This window comes from Meles meles, unplaced genomic scaffold (genome assembly GCF_922984935.1).
Source record: "Meles meles unplaced genomic scaffold, mMelMel3.1 paternal haplotype, whole genome shotgun sequence".
Classification (NCBI taxonomy): Eukaryota; Metazoa; Chordata; class Mammalia; order Carnivora; family Mustelidae; genus Meles; species Meles meles.
Window position 1 is genome coordinate 27,501 of NW_025721375.1, and position 13,100 is coordinate 40,600.

The following is a 13,100-nucleotide window of genomic DNA, read 5'->3' on the forward strand; positions in this document are numbered from 1 at the left end:
AAACTTGAAGTGGTACTAAACAGGTACCATCTCTGAGGACAGAAGTCCTAGCATCATCAGCAGACACTGTGGAAAGGTGTTTTGCACTGTCTCGCGTGGCCTCTTTCTTCCCTGGAAAAGGATTCACAGGCTATCCTGCACCCCTTAAGGCCAGAACGATCTCATCATGCTCTGGTGGTCCTGCGCCTTGGGTCTCGTGGCGCCCCCTTCCCCACCGAGAGCTACCCTCACTCCATCCTCTTACGCTGGCCCAGAAGTGAGATGAACAGCACCCCGCTTTTTCCACCAGGCGAGCCCAAGTCATGGAGAATGGTTCAAAGCCATTCCCAGGTGCTGGTCATTTGGCTGGAAAGGAGGCAGGCTATGGGGTTGGGTAGGAGGCTACCTCCGTCCTTCTGTCACCGTAGAAAGTAATTTTTTTTTTTCTTTCTCCCTTCCCTTCCCCTTCCCCTTCCCCTTTCCCTTTCCCCCTTCCCTTTCCCCCTTCCCTTTCCCTTTCCCCCTTCCCTTTCCCCTTTCCCCTTCCCTTTCCCCTTCCCCCTCCCCCTTCCCCTTCCTTCCCTTTCCCCTTCCCCTTCCTTCCCTTTCCCCTTCCCCTTCCTTCCCTTTCCCCTTCCCCTTCCTTCCCTTTCCCCTTCCCCTTCCTTCCCTTTCCCCTTCCCCTTCCTTCCCTTTCCCCTTCCCCTTCCTTCCCTTTCCCCTTCCCCTTCCTTCCTTCCTTCCTTCCTTCCTTCCTTCCTTCCTTCCTTTCCTTCCTTTCCATCTTTCTTTCTTTCATTTTAAAGATTCTTGCTTCTGCATTTGACAGCGAGATAGAGAGCCCAAGTAGGAAGAGCGGCAGAGGCCACGCGCGCCGGACTTTATCGAGCTCTTCATTGTTATTTCTGTCGTTGTTTTTCTTGTGTACCCTACAACCAGGGTGGGGCTCCAACTCAGGACTCAGATCTAAGAGTCAGCGCGCTCTATGGAGAACCAGCCAGGGGCCACTGAGCTTTTTGTAGCCTAGGGAGAGAACGGGTTTCCTGTGTGCCGGCGCCCCCCTCCCCCCCCCGCTGCCCCCCCGCTCCCCCCCCCGCTCCCCCCCCCCCCGCTCCCCGCTCCCCGCTCCCCGCTCCCCGCTCCCCCGCTCCCCGCTCCCCGCTCCCCTACCGCTTTGGCACACGGGTTCTTTGGAATGTGAAGCGCTTAAGAAACAGTAAGCTGTTCTTCACCCAGTAAGCTGGGTGGCTCAGGCGTTAAGGGTCTGCCATAGGCTCAGGTCACCATCTCAGGCGCGTAGCGCACGCGCGCGCGCGCGCGCACACACACACACACACACACACACACACACACACCGCTCCCATCGCATCTGGCTCCCTGCTCAGTGGGAAACCTGCTTCTCCCTCTCCCACTCCCCCAGCCCCTGCTTGTTTCCCTCCCTCGCTCTGTTTCTCTCTGTCAAATACATACACAGAACCTTGAGAGAGATAGGAATAAAGAAAGAAAGAGAGAGAGAGAGAGAGAGAGAGAGAGAGAGAGAAAGGCAATAGCCCTGAGGAGGACACTTCTTTGCCTCTCCCTCTGCTTCCTGACCTGAAAGGGGGAGATAAAACTCGCCTAGGAATGGCACCTTCCCTCCATGGAGCAGGAGGAAAAGAAGACATTCTCATCAGTCTGCAGACGGCATCAGAGGAACGTGCCCAGAAAACCTTCCTCTGCCCGTTCCCTTCCATCTCTTGGCCTTCCCGTGGTGGGCTGAGCTCAGAAGCCCAAAACTGCTTTCCTCTCTCCTGTCATTTCTCCACAACCGGATCTTTCTTTGTGGAGGACATGCCCTCGACATGGGAATTCCGAGCCGCCGCCGTTCTGTGAGACTTCTGGTGTGGGTGTATTCTGCCTGGTGGGCGCTGCACGTGTCAATCGACTGTTTCTCTCCCTGGGATCTGTCTCTTTCTGACCGGTGTCTCAGTCAACAACTCAGAAGGGGAGTAGAGGGAACATTCTTCCTCCCCTACACCTACTGAATGCAGATGGACACACCCCCAGAACCCTCCCCTCACACACACACACACACACACACACACACACACACACACACACACACCAAACAAGAGTTGGAATCCACCTGAATGTGGAACAATGTCACAGTAGTTAAACACAGGATGCTAGACTCACATGGCAGAATAGAACACCGATACTACAAATTATGTTTGCGGAGACGGTTTGGTGGCATAGGAATGTGCTTGTTGGGTGGCAATACTTAGTGAAAAGAAGTAGGAAACATTCGGCGGAGAATGGGTTCTCTCTTAGGAGGGGATACCAGATCATTTCAAAGGCTGGGGATGGTGAAATCAGCCCCCCCCCCTTCTTCTTCTCCTTCCCCTTCTCCTTCGTCTTCTTCTTCTTCAAGATTTTATTTATTGATGTGACAGACAGAGATCACAAGTAGGCAGAGAGGCAGGCAGAGAGAGAGGGAGAAGCAGGCTCCCCATCGAGCAGAGAGCCCAATCCGGCGTCTCGAGCCCAGGACCCCGGGACCATAAACCGAGCCAAAGGCAGAGGCTTTAACCTACGGAGCCACCCAGGTGCCCCAGTTCTTCTATCTTTTCACTTCTGTTTCTCCCCCTACTCTGTTCTTTAGGGTGGTCCTTAGGCCTCCTCCTTTTCCCGAGCCAATGACTATACCTGCTTTTTTAAGACATTGCGTCCTAAAGAGGAAGCAGGACTTCAGCTAATGGTCTCAGGAAGGATGCTTACTTCCTAGATTCATATGGATCCGCCCAACTTTGGCTTCTCATGGCTCATCGCTCTCTGCAGGACATAGGGGAGGACACGGGTCTTACCATGAAAGAAGCCCACTTGGGTGGGACCGTCGCTTGTGGAAAATGGAATCTGGGGGAAGGACTGAAAGCAGCACTGATAAAGACTGTGTTGCAGGTTAGAGAAATTTCCGCCGCTTGGACACCGCCCTGCCCCGCCCCGCCCCGCCCCGCCCCGCCCCGCCCCGCCCCACCCCACCCCACCCCACCCCACCCCACCCCGCCACCGCCACTCCCCATCCCCCCACGCCCGCCCGCCCGCCCAAAGCAAGCACTTCCCTTTGATGCCATGTCTTGTGTGTGTTTGTTTTCTTGGTTCATTCCTTCGTTCGTGCAGTTGATTATTTTTTTAAGATTTTATTGACTGATGAGAGAGACAGAGAGAGCGCGCGAGCGAGCGTGAGCCCATGAGCGGAGTGAAGGGCAGAGGGAGAAGCGGGCTCTAAGCTGAGCAGGGAACCCGATACAAGACTCATTCCCAGGACTCCAGGATCATGACCTGAGCCCCAAGGCAGACACGCTCAACCTCAACCGATTGAGCCACCACCGGGGCACCCCATCATTCATTCATTCCTTCATTCATTCATTTTAAGACTATCTATTTGACAGAGAGACAGCGAGAGAGGGAACACAAGCAGGGGGAACGGACAAGGGAGAAGCAGGCCTCCCGCCAAGCAGGGAGCCCGATGCGGGGCTCGATCCCAGGACCCTGAGATCAGGACCTGAGCGGAAGACAGCCACTTAACCACTTAACCGGCTGAGCCACCCAGGCGTCTCAGAAGTGCGCTTTCAATGCATCATCTGTTAAGTGGATCTGGATCAAGGACATTGTCACGTTTTAACCTGTGTGGGCCCTGCTCCTGGGCTTTCACACTTACCCGGGTCCCAAAGGACTCTGCCAAACTTCAGCATGTGGGCTCTCTTTCTGTCCTGAGCACACATTGCATATCTACCTCATTAAAAAAAAAAAAAAAGAAGAAGAAGAAGAAGAAAAGAAAAAGAAAAAGAAAAAGAAAGAAAGAAATTTGATCAAAGGGGTGCCTGGCTCCATCCTCCACCGGTGGAGCGTGGGACTCGGGATTGTGAGTGTGACTCGGGATGGGAGCCCTATGTTGTGTGGAGAGATTACATAGACATAAAACCTACAGGAGAGGTTTTTTTCCAACCCATCGATGAATCCCTCCAAAGGAGCCTTCCAAACATAAGGACGGGGGAAAAAAAAAAAAAAAAAAAAGAAAAAGAAAGAAAACCTCCCTGGTTCCCATAAGACTAGAGTCCTAGAGCCTTGCATATGCTAAAAATGGAAAATAAACTCCGTCACTTTCTGTAGGGTCCTTCCTCACGATGACTTGGAACTCTGGATGGAAAACACACATACGCCTATGTGCACGCACACGTGCGTGCGGAAAACCAAACCAAACCGGCTAAACAAACCAAAACCCTATAGAAACCTGCAATCGATGTTGGGAAAGCAACCACCCACCCCCAGAAGAAACGCTTGCAGGCCACGTGTACAGTGTACGATAATACATGGGGAGCCTCTACTGGCAGTTGCTTACTTCCATGGAAGACATTTCAGGATACCATGAGTCGCAGATGGCCCGAGGGGGCTTCTTTCGACATGTCTGAATTGTGTGCACAAGTCGAGGAAGGCTGCTAGGAGACTAAGTCGTCAGAAACTGGGAAGCCTGTTTTAGTTCCATCCGTGAAGGCCCAGCTTCTGGGGAGGAACCGACGCTCAGGGAGATGCTCTGGTCTTCATTTGGTTTGTTTCTTGCTGCGGCTGTTGGTATCTTTGCACAAAACCTGCCGTGTTCTGATTAGAAAAGGAAAACAACGGATGGAGGGGACCCATAAGTGGTCATGCTATGTGGCCCTTGGATTTGTTTTCAGCCAAGGGGGAGATTTGGGGCCTCTGGTCTTTCATGACCTCTCCACAAAGAAGACTGACACAAAGGCTACGAGTTGTTTGCATCTTGTGTGCATCCATGGGTCCCTGTGCGTTTCCCATCTGAGATGTTTTCTCTCCCTCTGGACGCTCTTGCTAACATCCAGTTGTAAAGGAACTCCTTGCTTCATAACTGAGTTGAAAGGAGGCACCTGGAAAAATCGGGCATGGTAAGAACGAGCATCAAGGTGTTTCAGGTCACATGACCTGGGATGACATTCCCTACATTCAGACTTTTGTGTCGCTCCATCGTCAAGATGCCTCAAGGGAAGGGACCCAGTGGATGGCCCAGAGCGAGAAGGACAGACGCAAATGGAGCACACCTGGGGCGCCTGGATGGCTCCGTGGATGAAGCCGCTGCCTTCGGCTCAGGTCATGATCTCAGGGTCCTGGGATCGAGTCCCGCATCGGGCTCTCTGCTCCGCAGGGAGCCTGCTTCCTCCTCTCTCTCTGCCGGCCTCTCTGCCTACTTGTGATCTCTCTCTCTGTCAGATAAATAAAATAAAATCTTTAAAAAAAAAAAAAAAAAAAAAGAAAGAAAGAAAATGGAGCACACCTGACTTACCCCCTCCCCCTGAGATGAAGGCCGAGGCAGGCAGAGGCCAAACGGGAAAAGAAAAGAACGGAAAAGAAAAAAAGATGAGTTCAAAACTTGACCTCTCGGGGCACCTGAGTGGCTCAGTGGGTTAAAGCCTCTGCCTTTGGCTCAGGTCATGATCCCAGGGTCATGGGATTGAGCCCCACATTGGGCTCTCTGCTCAGCGGGGAGCCTGCTTCCTCCTCTCTCTCTGCTTGTCTCTCTGCCTACTTGTGATCTCTGTCTGTCCAATAAATAAACAAAATCTTAAAAAAAAAAAAACAAAAAAAACTTGACCTCTGCCGGGGGCCTTGCCCGAGGCTCCCTTGCCCCGCCTCCACCTCCGCAGTGAGACACACCCCACCCCACCCCCACCCCCACCCCCACCCCCACCCCCGTTTCGGCACGAAAATCACTCCAAGCCCCTTGGGCCACCTCCTTAGGAGGTCTAAATTGGAGCACCTTCCAAGTCAGCAGGGAGGGGCCCGCGAGGGCTCCCCTGGACTTAAACAGCCCACTTCAGACTTCCCCACAGGAGCCTGAGAGGGGGAAAACAATCGACTGACTTTTTTAGTGGACCCAGGTGCGACTTCTTTGGCTTTAAAGCCAATTCAAGGTTGTTGGTTTTATTTTATTCTATTTTAAAGATTTTATGTAGTTATTTGACAGAGAGAGAGAGAGATCACAAGTAGGCAGAGAGGCAGGTACAGAGACAGGAGGAAGTAGGCTCCCTGCTGAGCAGAGAGCCCCATGCAGGGGCTCGATCCCAGGACCCTGAGATCATGACCTGAGCTGAAGGCAGAGGCTTAACCCGCTGAGCCACCCAGGCGCCCCTGTTGGTTTTATTTTAAAGAGACGTCGTTTTGGAGCTTTCAATGTCACATAGAATACAGATAATCAGCTTTTTTTCCTTTTTCCGCCCCGCACCCAATTTATTTTATTTTAGTTCATTTCATTTCACTTCATTTCATTTTATTTCATTTCATTTTGCAGATTTTAGTTTTTTATCGGGGGGGGGGCGGAGGGGGGAGGGGGGAGGGGGGTGGGGGGAGGGAGGGGGGAGGGGGAATGGGGGGGAGGGGGGGCGGGGGGGGTGGGGGGGGAGGGAGGGGGGGGGAAAGAGGAAGAGGGAGAGGAAGGGGAAGCAGGCTCTCTGCTGAGCAGAGAGCCCAACGCAGGGCTCCATCCTAGGACCCTGGGATCATGACCTGAGTGGAAGGCAGAGGCGTAACCCACGGAGCCACCCAGGCGCCCAACAGATTTTATGTTTTCAGTAATCTCTACACCCAATGTGGGGCTTGAACTGACAACCCTGAGATCAAGAGTCATGCTCTCTACTGACTCTGCCAGCCAGCTGCCCCTGGAATATCATCTTTCAGAGACACATGCGTAGACTCGGATATGATGAGACTGCTTAAAAAGGTCTGATTGACTTGATGGATCCAATAAAGCCCCTTGGAAATGTTGGTTGGCCTGGTCACCTTGCTTACCGAGGGCCCCTCGGCCTTAACAGTTGAATAAAGAATGCCACCTCCTGGCGGATCCCGGAACTTCATGAAGGAAATTTGGAGGGCCTCAGGAAGAGAGGAATTCACCCAAATGTACAGGTCTTGCAGGCGAATCTGATGGGAAATATTTGGCTTGGCTCCTGGATTTTAAAAAGGCACTTAAAGGTTCGATCTAGGGGAGCCTGGGTGGCTCAGTCGTTAAGCATCTGCCTTCGGGGGAGTCTGCTTTTCCCTCTCCCTCTCCTTCCGCTTGTGCCCCCCCCCCCCCCGGTCAAATAAATAAAAGAAAATCTTTTTTTTTTTAAAGATTTTATTTTATTTATTTGACAGAGAGAGAGATCACAAGTAGGCAGAGAGGCAGGCAGAGTGAGAGGAGGAAGCAGTCTCCCTGCAGAGCAGAGAGCCCGATGCGGGGCTCGATCCCAGGACCCCGAGATCATGACCTGAGCCGAAGGCAGCGGCTTCATCCACGGAGCCACCCAGGCGCCCCAAAATGAAATCTTTTAAAAAGAAAAGAGTTCAATCTAAAATTCCTTATGAAAAGCTCCATCCAAGCAGATAAGAAAGAAAGATCCCATATACGATCGCTTGCTCTTCTTGCTTCGCTTATGTAGATGATTAGAACAACTGTGGGAAAACTGGAATTGTTTCACAAACAAATTCATCTTCCTTTGGCTATCTTGGATGGCAATAAAGGTGACATTAGAGAGAAAGATTCTATTTCAATAACACACTTTTGGGGGTGATAGTTGCTGGTTCTGAAGAATGACCTTTGGGCCTTTGTTCTCTGCCTCTAAAACTGGACGGGATCCTGAATCCTTCTGGTTTTCTTGATTCTCTAGGACTATGACTCTGTGAACGACGGTTTCCAACATTCTCCCATTCTCCTATCTTAAAACCATTAAGAACTAAAACCGTATCCCCCCCCCCCCCCCAAGCCTGGCAAAGAAGCTCGACCACGTGAAAGAAACTTTGAGGGAACTGGCCACACTAGCTCATCATCCATAGACAGTGTTTGTGCCGGCGGCTCCATGGGCCACTCGAAATGAGACATTGGACCTACACCCCAGAACAGCCCGTCAGATTGTCCCTGCCCACTCCCACTCTGCCCAAGGATGCTTCAAGCCTGACATCTAGAGACTGTTAGGGTACGGAGTCGACCACCCCTCCATGAGACAGAGAACACTCGATAATGCAAGTCCCACAGCGTGGTTTATTTCCAGCTAGCTGGGGTCCAAGAATCTGCCCAGCGCGGCGGGTTTCAACAAGGACCCCGAGCACTCAAAGCCATGGGTTTATCGAGCATTTTCAAGGCACTTTTTCATAGCTACAGACCTATCTTGCGCCCCACTTTGACAGTTTCACTTTTTGCCACCCCGGCGTGTCACCCTGGTGGTTAAGGGAGATTTAGGTCTAGAAGAAACTTAACTTGAGTGACATTTCCCTCCACCTCGGCCTCCTTCAGTTTTATGGTGGGGAGGGCGACCTTAGGCTTCAAGGAACTGAGCTATTCATCTCTGGAAATTGGGCTATGGAGAAGATGACTTCTTTGTTGTCAATCACTAGGACATTTGTGAACCGAGGGAGACTCCTGTCTTGCAGGATTGCTGTGATCTCTGCAAGTTAACTCTTTGTTTTTTATGAACATCTGGTCCCGGTGGCGCCACCGCCACCGCCTAAGCGCCCCGGTGGTAGAGGAGTAAGTTGCTTTTTCAGGTTGGAGCTAGTTCCTCTTATCTCGAGTCACGTACGCAGTAGGGCCTGTTAGCGATGCTCAGGAAAATGGCTTCCCGGCCTTCAGGATGGCCATTCTTATGCTCACCCACTCTTACAGCGCAAGGTGCCAGCTTTTGCTTTGCCAAGATGGCTGTACTTCTGACAGGGCTAGGCTCGAGGTGGGTACGGTCTTGTTTTTCTTGGCCTCCACACCCGGAGCTGGTTTCCGGGACTTGTTTCTAAGTCCCCTGGGGGAAGGGGATCAGGGACAGTCTAGGGGTTAAACAACAAAGTTCTTGTTTCACCTCCATGGAAGCCTCTGGCTCAAATAAAAAATATCAAATAGGGCCTTACAAGACCTCACTGGCAGCACTCCAGACTTAGATACTGGGTTGAGCCCTTGTTTCAACCAGTAACCAGTGTTTTCCTTTGGGTTTTGCATAGAAGTGCCTCTTCTTAACTGCCGGATTGCTAGATGAATGAGGCAGAGTCTATGATCCTTAACTCCACTTGCTGCACCTGTATTAACTCTTCTTTGGAAATAAGAACCCATAGAGATAGGGGCACCTGGCTGGCTCGGTCGGTAGAACACACGACGCTTGATCTCGGGGTTGTGAGTTCGAGCCCCGCACTGGGTGCAGAGATTCCTTTCTTTTTTTTTTTTTTTCTCCCCCCCCCCCCCTCTAAAGATTGTATTGATTTATTTGGCAGACAGGGGTCATAAGTAGGCAGAGAGACACGCAGAGAGAGAGGAGGAAGCAGGCCCCCCGCGGAACGGAGAGCCCAATGTAGGGCTCGATCCCAGGACCCTGGGATCATGACCTCGGCCAAAGGCAGAGAACTTTAACCCACTGAGCCACCCAGGCGCCCCAAGGTGCAGAGATGACTTAATAAAAATCTTTAAAGACAGAAGAGGGGGGAGAGAAAGGAGAAGGAGTAGGGCCCCTGATAATAAAAGGCAAACACTAAGCTACTTGGCTAGAAGAAACCCTTAACCCTCCACAACCTTTGCCCCCTTCCCCAGCTGGGGGAGGGGCTCAGACTAATTTACTCATCTGTATTCTTTGATTGATTGATTGATTGATTGATTTGACAGAGAGAGAGAGAGAGAGAGAGAGATCACCAATAGGCCGAGAGGCGGTGGGGCCGGGCGGGGGGGGGGGGGGGGGGGGGGGCAGGCTCCCTACTGAGCAGAGAGCCCGATGTGGGGCTCGAACCCAGGACCCTGGGATCATGATCTGAGCCGAAGGTGGAGGCTTAACCCACTGAGCCACCCAGGTGCCCCTCACGTGTATTCTTGGATGCCCACCGATGCCAGGTCAATTTGAGAGAGAATGAGACTATTGGGTTAGACTCTACTGTTACTATTCCTTACAAGTGTACTTGGGGATAAAATCAATGATGCCATATGGTACCAAACCGTGTAGAGAAATATCCAAGCCCTCAGAGAGGGAACTCTCTCTGAGACCCCCACCATTGGCACTAGGGACCAAAAATTGCGATCTGCCCTGTCTCAGATCCTTCCATTCCAAAGCCTCCACTGCACCCTCATTCAGCTTGAAGCAGTTATAGAAGGCAGACCTCTGCCCCTGTTCCATAGCAATGGAATGAAGGATTGACCATGGGGAATGATAACAGGGGAAAACAGAGCATGTCTGACTCCCTGTTGTTTCTAGTCCCTTTTAACCTACAGGGGAAAAGCCTCTGTTGAGCCCGGCACATAGGCATGTTACCGCTAAGATGTACAGAAACTTCTTTACCATAAACCTACCTCCCCTGAGGAAATAAAAGAATAGCCACAGCATAACTTGACAGGGGTGGTGGGAGGGATGGATGGAAACCATGCCCCATAAGGTAAATGGGCTGATGCTGGCTGAAAGCTCCAAGCCTGTTTTTCAGAAAATTGGTTCCCCCTACTGAGCTACCGTCTCGTTTCAGGCCTTGCTACCAAATACCAGGCATCTCTGCAGAAGTCTGGACTGAAGGTCGACGGATGGGGCTGCAGCTTATCAACAAGCACGGCCCTGATACTCCTTACCTGAGAGAAGGAGCCTGAGACCCCGTTCCGGTTAGACCAGCTCTCACAGCATGCCCACAGCCCCTTCTCCTTCTCCTAAGGTAACCTCCTGACATAAGGGACTCAATGATCCTCCTTCTCAGGTCAAGTCTCCACCCCAAAGTAAACATGGGGATAGAGGGTCCATAGGATGTTTCCCCACTGTGCAGGCTCCATCGTTCCCCGTGAATAATCGTTCATGTCCCTGCCCTTTTTCTTTTGAAGTTTGATTGTTATTTAGTAAGTTAGTTGGTTATTTCAGAGAGAGAGAGAGAGAGAGAGAGAGAGAGAGAGCGCGCGAGAGCGCGAGCGAGCGCACACGCATGAACACACGAGTGGGGGGAGGGACAGAGGGAGAGGGAGAAGACTCCCCACTGAGCAGGGAGCCCCAGAGGGGCAGGGCTCAGTCTCAGTACCCTGAGATCATGACCTGAGCTGAAGGCAGACGCTTCATAGACTGCGGCGCCCCTCCATTCCTTTTTTTTTGGGGGGGGGGGAGAACAACATGACATACTTTTATGTTTTAAAAAATTCCATTCATTCATTCATTTTCCATTATCTGTGGACCCAATGCAGGGCTTGAACTCATGATCCTGACTGAGATCAGATTCACAGTCCTGTGCTCTTTTGACTGAGCCAGCCAGGTGCTCCCTCCAGTGCATTTTTTTAAACAACCCAGGGATCAAGGCTCGGAGTGACCATTTGCCCAATGAGACCCACACTCACCCCTCTGTGCAGAGGTGCTATCTGTGGAGCTGGTTTATGGTTCCCCATCTTCCCTCCTTCTTTTAGTGGACAGAAAGTGGCGTGTGAAACAGCCAGTGGCTATGTGGAAATGAGACAGAGGGTTTCCCTTGGAAAGCAGGTGGGAGAGGGAGGACCGGTCGAGGGATAATCAATCAACTGTTCCCGTCGCCTTAGAGGAGTGGGCTTGCTCGGCCCTGTAACTCGGTGGATGAGTGAGAACTGTCCCCTGTCAGGCCACTCTTAAGCTCTTATCCCTTATCACTCCATGCCTGTGTTTGCCTTCTGACCCCTAAGACACCAGCGTCATCAGTCCATGCCTGTGTTTGGCCTCTCCGTCCTAAGACACCACCATCCTGTGTTTCCTGTCCCTCTCCGACTGACCCAGCCACACCATGCCACACCCTCCTACCTGCACCACCCCCCCCCCCCCTTGGAAGGCTTTCAGGTCAGACGTCATCCTCCACATCCATGATTCCCAAAGGGTTTACCGGCATTTCCTGGGTTAGGAAAAGGAGGGGACTCTTTTTGCCCCCAGATAAGGTCAGCTCTTGAGACACGCTCTGTCTCCTTCCCCCTTGCCTCCTCCCTCCCGAAGTTTGCAAGCCACAGCCTAAGGGTTGGGGGATTTGAAGCACGCCATTCAAAGGAGAGAAGCCCCAGGCTCTGACTTTAACAGAAAACTTTCTGCATTTGAATGAAACGATTTGATTGAATGAGGCCCATGAGAATGGATCACCCTGAACCTCCCTTCAGCGGTCCTCCCATCCCCCACGCCCCACCCCTGCCGTCTTCAGGTCGAATGGAGAGCAGTAGGCTGGGGGTGGGGATGGCGGGGGGGAGGGGGGGAGGGGGTGTGGCGGGCGTGGTGGTGGTGGTGGTGGTGGTGGTGGTGCTGTTCATCCTAAGTAGTGAACGAGGCCCCGGGTCCCTAGGAAAAAAGTCACGGTCGGGTACAGATGAGTTGGTCTCTCAGGCAAAGTGGTCCAACTGTGGGCAACAGTTCTGTGGATGAGGGGAGATTTTTTTCTGGGATCATGCTCACATAGACGTCCCCGGCTGAGAAGAGGGCAGGGGGAGCCCTGGTAGGGGGAGGCGGACCCAGATCCGGAGCTCTGGACTATAGCTACTGCCTGCCCCCGGGTTGGGGGGGGTGGGGGGGTGGGGGCTGAGGGTGGTGGGGTCCGCTCACGCTGACTCCTGCAGCTCAATTCATTCTGGGAACCTTCTATTTTTTTCTGCGGAGGTGCCAGGTGCTGCGACGGCCAAAGCTCAACTCTTCTCTTTGCCTAGTTCTTTTTTTTTTTTTTTTTTTTAAAGATTTTATTTATTTATTTGACAGAGAGAGATCACAAGCAGGCAGAGAGGCAGGCAGAGAGAGTGAGAGGGAAGCAGGCTCCCTGCCGAGCAGAGAGCCCGATGCGGGACTCGATCCCAGGATCCTGAAATCATGACCCGAGCCGAAGGCAGCGGCCCAAACCACTGAGCCACCCAGGCGCCCCATTTTTTTTTTTTTTAATATTTTATTTATTTGACAGAGAGAAATCACAACTAGACAGAGAGGCAGGCAGAGAGAGAGAAGGAGGCAGGTTCCCCGCGGAGCAGAGAGCCTGATGCGGGGCTCGATCCCAGGACCCTGAGACCATGACCTGAGCCGAAGGCAGAGGCTTTAACCCACTGAGCCACCCAGGCGCCCCTCTTTGCCTAGTTCTTAAAAGGCCTGATTCTCCTGTCTTCCTGGTAGAGGGACCGA